This window comes from Labrus mixtus, chromosome 13 (assembly GCF_963584025.1).
Source record: "Labrus mixtus chromosome 13, fLabMix1.1, whole genome shotgun sequence".
Taxonomy (NCBI): Eukaryota; Metazoa; Chordata; class Actinopteri; order Labriformes; family Labridae; genus Labrus; species Labrus mixtus.
Window position 1 is genome coordinate 9,950,399 of NC_083624.1, and position 14,049 is coordinate 9,964,447.

Consider the following 14,049-nt stretch of genomic DNA (forward strand, 5'->3'; position numbering starts at 1 on the left):
ATCCTCTCTGTCTTGTGCCTGCTCCACTTTTCAGAAAATGTGTGCTCAAGCAGGCCGTTTGGAGATTTTCCCTTCATGACATCACAAAGGGCAGTAGCCCCTCCCCCAGGTGGGTGACACTCCCACAGCTAGGTGTTTGTTCTGCCCTCTGAGTCTGCCTTCTCACCGTAAACAATAGAACATGGAGCAAGAAAGCCCGAGACACCGAGCCCTTCCAGAGAGGGGGCGTGGTCAGACACAGCTCATTTACATTTAAAGGTACAGACACAGAAACAGCCTGTTCTGAGCAGGGCTGAAATAGAGGGGTTTATAGACATGATCAAATACAGGATCAGAGATTTAGAAACTTCACACACATGTTTTGAGGAGCTCTGAGACTTATTTAAACTAGTTGATAAGGAGGAGAATATGTGACCTTTAAAACCTGAACCCTCACATCCTGCTTCTTTTCTTTCACTTCCGCATTGGCTTCATTTTTCAACAGCGGAGGTTGCCGCTTTTTTGCCCCTTATCCTGCCCTCAGCCTCTGTCTCCAAGCTGTCCAAGTAAAGTAAGTTCATAAATATTATCTGTTGTAGATATGTTTTCTCTACATGGGAAGAAGAGTATTACAACGTTCATAACCTCCAGATATAACATGCATCAACATATCTAATTAGAGGAACGCTTATTGTCCTGCAAAGTGACCTCATGAAGGTTTCTGCAGTGCCATGCTGTTCTGACTAAATGTACCACATTTGCAGGTGCAGACGACAGTGTGCAGGATTCTGTTTCCAAACTCTAATCTCTCTGAACTCCAGGAGGAATTTTCCAGCCGTATATATCTCGTCTTTGTGTCTGTTTGCAGCCGCTAACATTAAACTCAACTGTGTTTGCTGCAGCCTTACAAAAAGAAATGTCTGCAAATCACCTTTTTAGATTCCTCACAGAGCGTGTCAGTCAGTTACACGACCCACCCCGGAGATGTCCCCAAAGCAAATCCCTCAAAAGGTCAGTCAAAAAGGTTTTTTTTTAATTTTTGTATTTCACTCCCGTTTTGAACAATCTGATTTTAATTGTTGGTTGATCGAGCCTCTGAGTGTTCGCTGATGCCCTTTTGTTGTGTGCCAAAGATGCAGAAATACAAAAAAAGCCTGGCGCATGTGAGTGTGGACTGAGTTGGTGTGACAACCTTTTACATGAACACTTAGTCAACGGGTGTGAAGTGCATGAATAATGAGAATATAATGACACTGCTTCTGTTCCTTTCTGGAGCCAGCAAGCGGAAACAATAACGCCCTCACCCTCACCTTTCCCCCCGAACTTTAAGAAAACACTCGATGAGGGACTGTGATTGTGCTCGCTGTGTGACGCTCATTGTGTTTTCTGTGACAAACGGAGCTGAACGAGTGGGATCAATCAGGTGAAAGAGGGTCTACCTGACACATTTTACATTACCTCAACCACAGGTGGCTCCATTGGCCTGATGGCCTGACAACCACTTCAAGCAACACACCTTTAATTTATTCTTGATCCCTTTTCAATTTTCTGGTCTTAAAAAAAAAAACGAGCTGGCAGGTTGTGTTTTTCTTCTTTTTACATTTCCACTTACCTCCAGAAGTGCGAGGGAGGAGGCTGACATTTTAGAGAAATATCAAAGCTGAAGCGGAAACGTGGCCTCCGATCAACTCAGGTGTACATATGAGACGACGTGGTTTAGTTTTCCTCAAAAGAAAACTCTCCTGTTAGAATCCTTTTGTTCTACATATGGATTTATTTATCAGTTGACAAACTTCAAGATGAGCTGACTTCAGATCTGCGACAGGTCAATGAATGATCTCATGGTGCTTTTCATTTGACCTCGGAAGTCAGAAATTCAGAGTTGCCGGTCTGATACGTCATCAGGAACGCCCCTCTTCAGTCGAAATTCAGACCGGGGAAACTCGGAGAAGCTTAAATCCAACATGGCTGCTCCGTGCATCAACAGTAACGTTTAAGCTGTACACGATGGTGTTTAGCTCAGTCGTCTTTTTGTGTAATCAAATCAGTCACACCGATAATATCGAGTAAGTTCTATCTGTGGACATGTCGTCATTTTATTTTCGCCGTGTATTAGCAAACAAAACAAAGGTACTCCTGGAGCTTGACATTCAGGTCTTTAGGTTAAAGGCAGGGTTGGTAATTTTCAATAAACGAGCATGGTTTTGAAAGTAGCATTCCCTCAGTGCTCCGTCTACACCCCCTCCCCTCTGTGCTCCCTCATAAGCCACGCCCCCTCACTTACATGAACGAGCGCCGTTGCTCCAGAAGTGGACCTCAGCTCATCTCCTGCATTGTGTAGAAACTACGTCGTCTCATGTCTCATTCAGCGGTAAGTACACTCACAGTATAAACTCTTAAAGTCATCGGTGATGTGCTTTGAGTGTGAGCTAGAGCACGCAAGAGGTAGAGAGCGAGCAGGGAGACAGGGAGGCTTGTGATTGGTTCATCAGATTGGTACCTCGTGGTAGACATTGGTCAAAGTTTTTACAGGCTTACAACTGATACAGATGATGGATTTTCTCCGTTCCTTTTTCAGAGAACATGAGTTATTAATTTCTGTCAGGACCTAAATAAGATTTCAACCAAAATCTTAAAAAGTGAATCTGGAGAAAATTACCAACCCTGAACTTTAACTTCAGTATCTGCCTGTAAATTACTGAGTTTTAAAGACAACATAGTTAGAGTTATAAATACGACAAACATGATGAAAGAGAATATAACCTCCACCTCATCTTCAAACAAACAGGAAGCTCAAAAGTCTGATTTACTTTACAGAAACAAGAGGCAGTACTAGCTGCAGCCAGCAGGTGTCACTGTAGGTATGAAGGAGATGAATAGAGTCATGTCTCTAACACACACACACACACGCACGCACGCCCTCTAAGTATCAAAGAGGATGAGCGCTGTCCTTAAATCCTGAAGGTGTATTCCAGATGTGTTAGTCACTCCTGTGAGTCAGCCGTGTTTCTTCCGCTCCTGTTTGTTTTGACTCTTTAAAGAAGTGACTCACACTTCAAGTTTGAAGGAGAAAACATGTGAAAGTATTTTAGAGCCGAAGTGGATGTACAGCGGTACATAAATTATATTTTCTTGGACTGCGGACGCCGAGCGTTCAGCAGCCAGGAGGAAATCACTGTCATTTGTGGAAGTGCTGGTTTGTGAGGAATGTGTGTGAGCGGAGTGCAGACTGCCATGAACACACACGGAGACAAATATCTGCAGAGCGACGACGAGGCAGGATGGTTTCTGACTGGTACTCTGACACACTCAGTACAAACAGACACAAATGTTTTTTGTTTTTTTTTATCCTTAGAGCAGACATGTTCACCCAGCTGCTTCAAGAAGCTCCCCAAATAATCAGACATTTGAGAATATCTTCCCCTAGAAATAAAACAGGAAAAATGACGTCACAACTTGAGTTAGTACGCAGCACCCTTTGATCCATTTTAGAAACATTTTACAAAATAAAACTCTCACAAACGAGAAAATGTCATTAAAATGGTGATCCCTAAAGATTCTGTATTAAACTGAAGGGCGATAAGTTCACATACACAAACAGGACTCATGGACACTCATGGAGACGCTGCTACACAGGGAGTGATCTAGAGCTGCTGGGGGTTCAGTGCCTTGCTCAAGGACACCTCAGCAGTACTCGGAAACTGACCTAGCAACTCACCAGCCACCAAACATACTTTAGTCTGCACCGGGACTTCAACCGGCGACCCTCCAATTCCCAACTTAAGTCGGTTCAGACCTTCAATTTCCATAAACTGTGATGTTTTCTTTCCACATGCTAACTTTTATGTGTTCAGTGCCAATGAAGTTTAAAGATCGGAACAGAAACAGGTTTTCATTTTCTATTTTTTTTAAAGTTACAGTTTCAAGAAAATGAACACAAAAATACTTGTAATATATTAAAACACTAAAAATACACAGAATAATACTTCAGTCAGCTTAAACATTTCTGGCTTCTCTGGCATTCTTGCAAAACTGATTTATTTACTCATATACATGTCTTTCATGAATTGACCAACATGACTTGAGGGGAACGTCAGCGTCCCTGGGTTCGAATCCGACCTCGGCCCTTTGCTGCATGTCATCCTTCCGACTCTCTCCTCAAAACATTTCCTGTCTCTCTTTGGCTGTCCTATCTAATGAAGACAAAAAAGGCCCAAAACACACACACACACACACACACACACACACACACACACACACACACACACACACACACACACACACACACACACACACACACACACAAAACACAAATCTGGAATGAAAAGGAGCAAAAAGAATAATATCATATAAAATCTGCCCCTCTTGCAGAAGACGAATATTAAAAACATGAACTGAATCTTTATAATGTCTGCAGTCACAGATTTTATATTTAGAACTAAGGATGTACAGGGACTGTATTGAGGCTCAGCCCTCTCTCTCTCTCTCTCTCTCTCTCTCTCGTGACTCAGCCCCGACTCACCGGAGGGTCGCGTGCGTCTCGCGGGGCGTCAGGAATCTGCGGCTTCTCGTCGGGATGAATGAACCACCTCACACGGTTCATGTTTGCACGACCTCATGACGAGCTGTACGGAAACACCGCTGTAAACACACACACACACACACACACACACACACACACACACACACACACACACACACACACACACACACACACACACACACACACACACACCGAAAAAAGACGGAAGTAGCCGAAATGAAGCGGCGGGTGAGGGGAAAGAGATGGATTAGAAGTTCATTCATAAAATTAAAAAGTCCCTTCATGACTGATCAGTACAGTGACTAACGTCCTGTGGAAGTTATTAGCCTACTTATTTATAAAAAGCACGTGATAAATAAGGGGCTGGAAAGGCTGAATCAAAGAATAAACTTTGGAAAAATACAGAATATAAATATATATCATTATTATTATTATTATTATTCCTGCATTTGTCATCAGTTCCTGTTAAATTATACTTAGATTGTATTTTGGGTTGTTCTTTGTTTATTTTTTGTCTCTTCCTTCCCTCTTGTTTCTCGCTCCCTGTGTGTTTTTTTAGTAAGTATTCTTTAGTTTAGTTTTGACTGTTTCCTGTTTTACTTTGTAGTTCTTGTCCCTGTGTATCAAGTCTAGTGCTACTTCCTGACTTTGTGTGTTTCCCTCCAGTTTTGATCAAATACGAGTACTTTAAAGGTTTGCTTCAGTACAGTAGTAACTTGAAATTACTCAGTAATGTACAAAATACAGTCAGACTTAAAGACGCACATCGTCTGAGTCAGGCTGAGAAGTCAACCTGAATAAACAGGTGAATGTGGGACACCACAGACCTGCTGTGTGACCAGAGGAGACATGTGCTCCTGATGTTTAGCTCACTTTAAACTCCTCATTCAGTTCAGTTCCTTCCTGCTTCTCCTCCTCCTCCTCCTTCTCCTCCTCTTCCTCCTCCTCCTCCTCATCCTCCTCCTCATCCTCATCTTTCTCCTCCTCCTCTTCCTCCTCTTTCTCCTCCTCCTCTTCTTCCTCCCCTCTTCCTCCTCCTCCTCATCCTCATCTTTCTCCTTCTCCTCCTCTTCCTCATCTTTCTCCTCCTCCTCCTCATCTTCCTCCTCCTCCTCCTCTTCCTCATCTTTCTCCTCCTCCTCCTCTTCCTCCTCCTCCTCCTCCTTCTCCTCCTCCTCCTCTTCCTCATCTTTCTCCTCCTCCTCCTCCTCCTCCTCATCTTTCTCCTCCTCCTCCTCCTCCTCTTCCTCATCTTTCTCCTCCTCCTCTTCCTCATCTTTCTCCTCCTCCTCCTCCTCTTCCTCCTCCTCCTCCTCCTCATCTTTCTCCTCCTCATCCTCCTCTTCCTCATCTTTCTCCTCCTCCTCCTCTTCCTCCTCCTCCTCCTCCTCCTCTTCCTCATCTTTCTCCTCCTCCTCCTCCTCCTCCTCCTCCCCCTCCTCCTCCTCCTCCTGTTTGCCAGCTTCAGTCTCTCCGTGTCTCCAGATTCCTCTCAGATGAGTCCGGATGTTTGGAGCCGTGAGTCACAGGAAGCATCCTGGTTAAACTTGATGAGAGTCTTTTGATTTTGTGTGTGTGTGTGTGTGTGTGTGTGTGTAAAGTTAAAATGCTTATTACAAAGGATCACTTCCTGTTAGCGTGTGTAGGTGAGAGCAGAGTCGAAGGTTCAGGAGGAGATCGTTAGGCTCCATGTTGTGCAGGTAGAGGTCTTACAGATATATAAAAAGTGACAACACGACACTGCAGCACATGATGGTGGTATCGTGGTGAGCAGAGCAGCCTTGGGGCGGCTGGGGCTCAGCTGGTAGAATCGGTCATCTCCTAACCTGAGGTAGGGGGTTCGATCCTCAGCTCCTGCAGCCACATGTCCGATGTGTCCTTGGGCAAGACACCTAACCCCAAGTTTCTCCCGCTGCTTCATCAGCGACGTATGCAGTTGACCCGGGTTTGAATCCTGGCTATCTCAGATCAGGATTAGATTTTCATTTTGCAAACAACATTTCACTCAGGAGCGACAAGTGAATAAAGAACATTATGTATTACAAAGCACACACTCCTCATCCCAGTTATGCCCCTACACCCTACTCATCAGTACATCACATATACATTACGGTCCCTTAAGCCTGGCTCACACTGCAGGATAATCGGGCCGATTTGAGCTCTGATTCTTCCTTCCCGACAATCGCAGGGTCGCTCCCGACTCAAGGCTGCTCGGACCCGATTATCTGCTCAGATTATCTTGTAGTGTGAGCGGTACAAAGATCCAATCTTAACGATTTATTTCAAACATATAATTAATATATATATATATATATATAAAATTTAATTTTTAGAATTTAAAATCTTGACGATTACGTCATGAAAAGGGTCCGGCAGAAGTTGTGTGTGACTACAATATAATCACGAGAGACAAGGGAGGAATGTAGTCATGGCGACCAGCGGCAGGACACAACCCGGCTTTTTTTATTTTTTTACTTTTCTGTACAGATCATCAGTGCAGCACTTTTACGACAATCGGGTCGTACAGTGTGAGCACGCCAATCTCAAGGTCTGGTCGGGCGACGTAAACGATTCAGTCGTACAGTGTGAGCTGACATGCCTTGAGTTTTATGCAATCGGGGAAAAATCAGACAGTGTGAGCGAGGCTTTAGTTGGCACCTTTGGTCTCTGTCCACTTCTTAGTTTAGAACTGAAGATGCCTTTCTGAGCAGAAGGGACGGGTGTAGACGGAGCACTGAGGGAATGCTACTTTCAAAATCATGTTAGTTTTTCAAAATGACCAACCCAGCCTTAAAGCGATGCAAACGTGTTAAAAAACTGTGGATGTGTCAGTCACTGTGCAGAGCTGTGTTAGAGAATATTAATGGAGATTATTGACAGTTTATATTCTGATAATCCTTTTTTCTGCAGCGTATTTATGGACAGTGTTAAACGCTGATGACTCACAAAGCTGTCAGAACAGATTTTTCATGTTTTCATCAAAGACACAAATGATCCTGTCCATCATTCATCATCGGCAACAATATGATTGAACAAAGTCAGATTGTGATGTTTCAGTTCTGTGAGAGTAAGAAGATGTTATTGTTAATCTTAGGATATTAATATGTGGTAATAACAGAAGATGTCTCACCGGGGGAAACCACAACCGCAGAATGAGCAGCTGAATAATTTCCCCCCTGAACATTTTTAAACCATGATTCAGAGATGAACTCACCACCCACCGATTCAACCTCATGTTCTGATATTTCACAGGAAGAAACAGAGAATTTAATAAATACGTCTTGAAGTTTTCCACTAACCTCCAGAAGGATGTCGAGTGTGCCACCTGTGAGAGTGATAAATCCTGTTTTTGTTTCCTGTCACATGAAGTTGTCTTTTCTTTTTGTGTGTGTGTGTGTGTGTGTGGAGAAGGACGGGGTGGTGTGAATCAACACGTCTTCATGCCTGCAGCTTTCTTACAGTCAGGTGGAGAACAGACATGTTTCAGTGTGATTAAAAGAAAGGTGAGATTATTAAGATTAGTTTATGCTTTATATTCTGACCTTTTTTCAAAATGCTCTTTTACCCCACAAGAACGCTGCATGTTTCCATTCACTCCTCTATTAATTAAAGATTAATAAGTAAGCTGTTAAAAGGCAGGGTTTGTAATTTTGGAAAACTAGCATGATTTTGAAAGTAGCATTCCCTCAGTGCCCCGTCTGCACCCACCCCATCCCCTCTGTGCTCCCTCTAAAGCCACGCCCCCTCACTTACATGCACGAGCGCCGTTTCTCCAGAATTGGACCTCAGCTCATCTCTTGCATTGTGTAGAAACTACGTCGTCTCATGTCTCATTCAGCGGTAAGTAAACTCACAGTATAAACTCCTAAAGTCATCTGTGACGAGCTTTGAGTGTGAGCTAGAGCACGCAAGAGGTAGAGAGCGAGCAGGGAGACAGGGAGGCGTCTGATTGGTTCATCAGATTGGTACCTCCTGGCAGACATTGGTCAAAGTTTTTACAGGCTTACAACTGATACAGATGACGGATTTTCTTGGTTCCTTTTTCAGAGAACATGAGTTATTAATTTCTGTCAGGACCTAAAGACAATTTCAACCAAAATCTTAAAAAGTGGATCTGGAGGAAATTACTACACCATGGCTTTTATAGTTCCACTCATCTTTTTTCTCCACTTAAACCTACCGGTCTTTGACGTAACATCTGGTGTTTCCATGGCAACGATAATGTGAGGTAATGTAAGTACTCAACTAAATATGTTACATGTTACACCTTTAAAACTGAGGAACTTTCATTTTGTGTTGATTTTGGCGCCCCCTGTGGGCTAATAGTTTGCCTTGTTTCTTAGCTGATGTCCTGTACATGTGAGTGTTGTTTTCTGATCCCCCCCCGCCCCGCCCTGCACCGCTCCTTTAACAGTCAGACATTTCCCTCTCTGTGAGGTGAAAGTCTGTTTTTGCAACGTGCCGCTAATCTTTTCTCTCTCATATTTTAAACATTTAAGTTGGATGATTGTGAAGTTTGATTTTACATGGATAAATCTAGTGTTTGTCTTTTGTTGAGAGGGAAATATGGATGCTGAAACCCTCTCCTCTGCTCCCTGTGTGTCGTTTTGGAGCCACATGGGGGCAGTGTCCACAAATCCAGTCCTCCATCATGTCCACATGAAGCCCTCCACTCCTCCAGTGAGTGTGTCTCCACGAGCTGTGAAATGAGTCCCATCATCATTATAAAAGCAAATCATTTCAGTGTCGTCCTCTGCAGAAACAAAAATAATAAAGCAGATGGCGAACACAACTGGTCGTCTGGGCCGGCGTCCAGCGTGTTTAAAACTGTTGTTGTGTTTGAGTCACTGTGACTCTTCTGACAGTCATCCATCAGCACACAGCGGTCCATCGAGGAGCCGCAGTCTGATGGCTCATGATGCTAATTTAAAACAGTCGCACCGTTTAGTCACAGTTTGATGCCATGAATGTATAAAAGGAGATGAACCAGGGGAAAGGTTGCAGCTCTGGAAATGAGGGATGCAGATGATAAAGAATCATGACACGAGTTCAGGTTTAAAACAGAACGGTGAGGAAAACAGGGTGGATTTGATTTCTTGTTTGTTGAAGTCATAAAGTCATAACGTTCATCCTGACCTGACAGGTGCTGCATCACCTGGACTCTGAGGGAAACTCCAGCAGGCCAAACGGATGTGACTGAAACCAGTGCACGGAGCAGTTTACTGAACATACTGCTCTTTTTTTTTATTTTTTAAAGCAGACGTCTGTTCTTGTGTTTGTAAAACAGGCGTCAAATTCCTGGATTTGTGCACGAACACACCTGGCCAGTAAATTTGATTCAGTTTGTGAAACTCCAATCTGTTTTTATGCAGTCTTAAATTCATAGAAGCAAGTATCTAAAAGGTGAAAGGCTGTTTGAAATGTTTTTTGTTTTTTAAGGATATTGAAGAGAGACAGGAAATGTTGGGAGGAGAGAGAGAGGGACGACATACAGGGCCGAGGTCGGACTGGAACCCACGGCCGCTGCGACGAGCAAAACAACCCCTATACATGGAGCGCACAACATAACCACTAGGCCACCCGGTGCCCTGTCATATATGTACTTGTTCCTCATATTGGGGTTCTTGTCTCTGTAACAGATCGTCCAGGAAACTTAGAGACTCCATGTCTGTCGAGAGTTTAAAAAAAGAAGTCAAAAATATGTTTTTATCCTTGAATTGACTTCATAGCTTGTTTGCAGTCATGTGATCCCGATGAGGCGCGGAAGTCACATGGGGGGCCGGAAGTGAAGAACACCGGTTTGGATTCGTTGGGAATGGAGGAAAGTGAACACGCTGAAGTTTTTGATGAACCTGAACGCAGCACGTGTCAGGAAAATGTGCAGACGCATTGGATATGATCCCTACACTTTAAAGGAAAAGTGATTTCTGTCATGATTTCCTTTTGTTTCATTTCTTTAATTAAAGGTTTTAGCCTTGTGTGTGTAAGCAGCAGAAACCTCGAGCAGGACCACCACATTGGACTCAGGTAGGTAAACATCAGCAGGCGGTCCAGCGATCCGGAGAGAGCGACGAGACCAGGGAACGAGGATTTGCGTCACACAGTCGGTGTGTGATTGTGACAGACATCACAAAGATTACGTCACCATTAACCGCCCTGAGGTCAGGAGAGTCTGGGACGCAATGATTCACAATGTGGGTACACACCGGGCCGACCGCCAGGCCTGTCAGAGAGAGTCGGTGGTTAAGGTCTGTGTAGTGTGAACACGGCGTCGGTATACTGCTCGGGGCTTGTCAGAGGCATTTTGCATGGAGAATCAGCAGCGCCTAGTCGGGGGAAAGACATCATGACCAACACTCTGTTTGGCTCTAAGCCAATCACAGTGATTGGTCATGAAAAGAGAAACAAGAAGGAATGTAGAGAATGTCTCTTCTCATGTAACGGCAGTATCATCTCCATATCTTCGGAAAATGTATTAAGTCGAGGTAATTACAAAAGTGTTCAGCAGAAAAACGATAAACGGGTGAATTAACGTTGCCATGGGGACTAATGTCAGACTGCTGCCGCCTGCTGGTATGGAGTGGTATTGGCTCTCACGCATGTGGAGAATGCACACACTAATATGCAGTAGGCTGCTTCTAGTTTGGTGTGAACCATGCAACTCTTTGGCCCGGTGGCGGCGGACAAAACGCGCCGCAGTCGATTTTCAGCGCAGCTTGTACTTTGTTGTCAGTTTGGTGTGTAGCTGCCTTAACAGCACTGTCGGACATCTTTGCTGAGTGAGTCAAGCTTCAATCTGTAAGACGAGATCCAAAGAGTGGTTTTACACACTGACTCAACTGGATCTGTGTGTGTTTGTGTGTGTGTGTGTGTGTGTGTGCACACTTGCAGATGCAGGAAAGGCAGCTGAGTGTGGGGTTGTGTTACTTCCCTTTACAAACATACCACAATATTTGGTCATCTTGAACAGCCTCTAACAGTCATCAGATAACCGAGCTGTGCAGGACAGTCCGGTGCTTTCCGCCTCCTCCTGCAGTATAAGTCACTGGGCCTTGACTAACCAGCAGCGCCGTATGACAGATGTTGTTTGGAGGTCGAGCGACCGGCTCGCAGCTCAGACCTGCTGTCGTCCCGGTGCAGAGTGACGCAGGTATTGCACAACTTTTTCCTTGGTTATAACTGTGTGACATCACCACTCGCTGTTTCCAAGTTCCCCTGACGCGCGGCTCGCTCTCTAACGATCAAACTGTTATGTGTAAACACCGCAAAACAATTCAAAGAGCATGCGTACGCACACACACACACACACACACACACACACACACACACAGCCTCAGGGTCTGCTGTATCCACGGAGGCACCTGTCATATGTGAGGTCACACCGGAGTCAGGTGGATGCATGCATGCATGCGGTGGGTGTGTGTGTGTGCAGGCTGCTGCTGGCTGTGGGATGTTTGCATAATCAGCACGGCAGCACACCTTGGTCACGGGGTAAACTTTCCACTGAGCTCAGAGAAAAAGACCTCCGCTCCACACTCGAGTAGGCGGAGCGTGGCCTACTTTACGGGGCAGGTAGCAGAGACAGGTGTCAGGGTCATACTCAGAACCTCTCCGCATTTAAAGCAGGAGAGGGACTCAGTTGCTTAAAACAGGTGGGTTGCAATAACCTAAAAGATGCACTGTTTTTCAGTTAAATCTACAAATGTAAAATCTTATAAAGCATCTTATAATGGAGAAGAGTGACATTTTTGACAGGTTATTCAAAAAGAATCCAACTCGATTAAAGCTATATGATAGTGGGGGGGGGGGGGGGGGGGAAACATTGCATTACCGGATAAGATCTAGTAAACCTGTCGGATCAAAACTCCAGTTATTGATGACTTTATTTATTTATTTACTTATTTAACCGAGACATTTCCACTGAGATACAAAAATCTCCTTAACAAGGGAGTCCAGGCCAAGACAGCAGCACAAAAAGCTCCACACTGATAACAAAGAACAGATCCAAGCAGACCAAAATGACATCACTAAATGAGTAACGTTCAGCAGAAAAACATGTGCGTCGACTGGTCAAACGATCCTTGATATAACTCTCAAGTTCAAGGTGACTCTGCAGCTCAGACCGAGATGATGGAGCAAAAAACATTCAGATCTCTTTTACCAAAGACAGAGCTTCGAGTTCGAGGAATAACTCGAGGATGTACCTACTGATATCTCGAGATAGGTACTTTGACTCAGAGAAGTAGCCATGACAAAGCCCTCTGCTTTGATGGCGTCACTGGCGCTTGATTTCTGTCTTCAGGGCTGCAGGTGTGCAGGCAATCAGGAGATGAGACACACCTGGGCCTCGTGCTTCAGTCAGAGCAGCAGTCAGTCTTTAGGCCTACTCCACATGTAGGCTGGTATTTTTTAAAACAGAGGTTCCTCTCCTCGATTTTAATATCCAATCCCGTCGACACATGCCCAGTTTTCACAACACCTTCATCCACATGAAAACGTGAAAACGCTCTGTTACAGCTGCCATCAGCTGCGTCCTGAGATGCGACATTTTCTAGTCATTCTTCTGCAAATGACCATTTCATTTTAAAGTTGTCCCACCACCCAAAGTCTCACTGGCGGCCGTGCTTGTATACTCAGTGTTGTATGAAGGGAGCTCATCAACATAGTAGGAGAGTAACTGTGTTTCATGTGTGAGCATGTCAAAAGTCCAGTTAGCATTGTTAGCCCCAGCGCTAGTTTGGTTACATCTGTCATCGCACTAATCTCATGTCCACAAAAGTGACAGCGTCGCACGATGACGTCAAACAGAAGAGAAACTCATGCAAAGCGTGACGTTACAAGAACAAAACTCTGTGTTCCCCGTCGACACATGAGTTTCTAAAGACGGAAACGACGGAAAAATATATTTTTTAGATGTTTCTTTCTCTTTGGTTTCCACATTTTACAAAACTGTCTTCACAGATTCTTCAAATCTACAAGCTTTGATCATTTCCCCTGTAAATAAATTACTTCAGTAGTGTTTGTCACTGTCTAAAACAACATCCTCACGAGGTTTAATGTTGAACTGTAAATGACCACAGAGGATAATCCCGCCCCTTTTAGATCGTTTGTGTGGCAGCAAGTGGAGAAACGGATCACAGCTGATCTGATTCCTGAAAAGCGAATGACTTGTGTAACTTTAAAAACACTGTTCTGTTTTCTCACTGTGAATGTGACTGAGTTTTTTTATAGCACACATTATTAACATAGCTGTCATTCCAGATTGACGCACTTTAAATTTCGACGCCCTCGTTGGTAAATGTACTCGAGGCGTGTGTGTGTGTGTCTGTGTTTCCAGTGAGGTGCGGTCAGGAGCATTGTCGTTGTGCATTTCTATCTTAAGGTCAGGACTGGAAAATGAATTTTCTGACGCTCCAGGCTGAACACAGTCACGCTGCCCTTCAAATGCCAAACATAACGCAAATAATCGAGAGCAACGCAAGAGTCAACAAAACGAAGAATGTGTGACGCAACACGCACAGATCCAT

The 14,049-nt window shown here is 44.3% G+C and overlaps 1 long non-coding RNA gene across 1 annotated transcript in view; it reads right to left on the reverse strand.

Annotated features, from left to right (window-relative positions):
- Positions 1 to 6,551, reverse strand: part of LOC132986916 (uncharacterized) — a 138,900-nt gene extending 132,349 nt beyond the window's left edge. The window contains exon 1 of the long non-coding RNA XR_009675563.1: positions 6,387 to 6,551. This is a non-coding gene — a long non-coding RNA (uncharacterized LOC132986916). The remainder of the gene's footprint in view (positions 1 to 6,386) is intronic.
- Between the last annotated feature and the right edge of the window lie 7,498 nt (positions 6,552 to 14,049).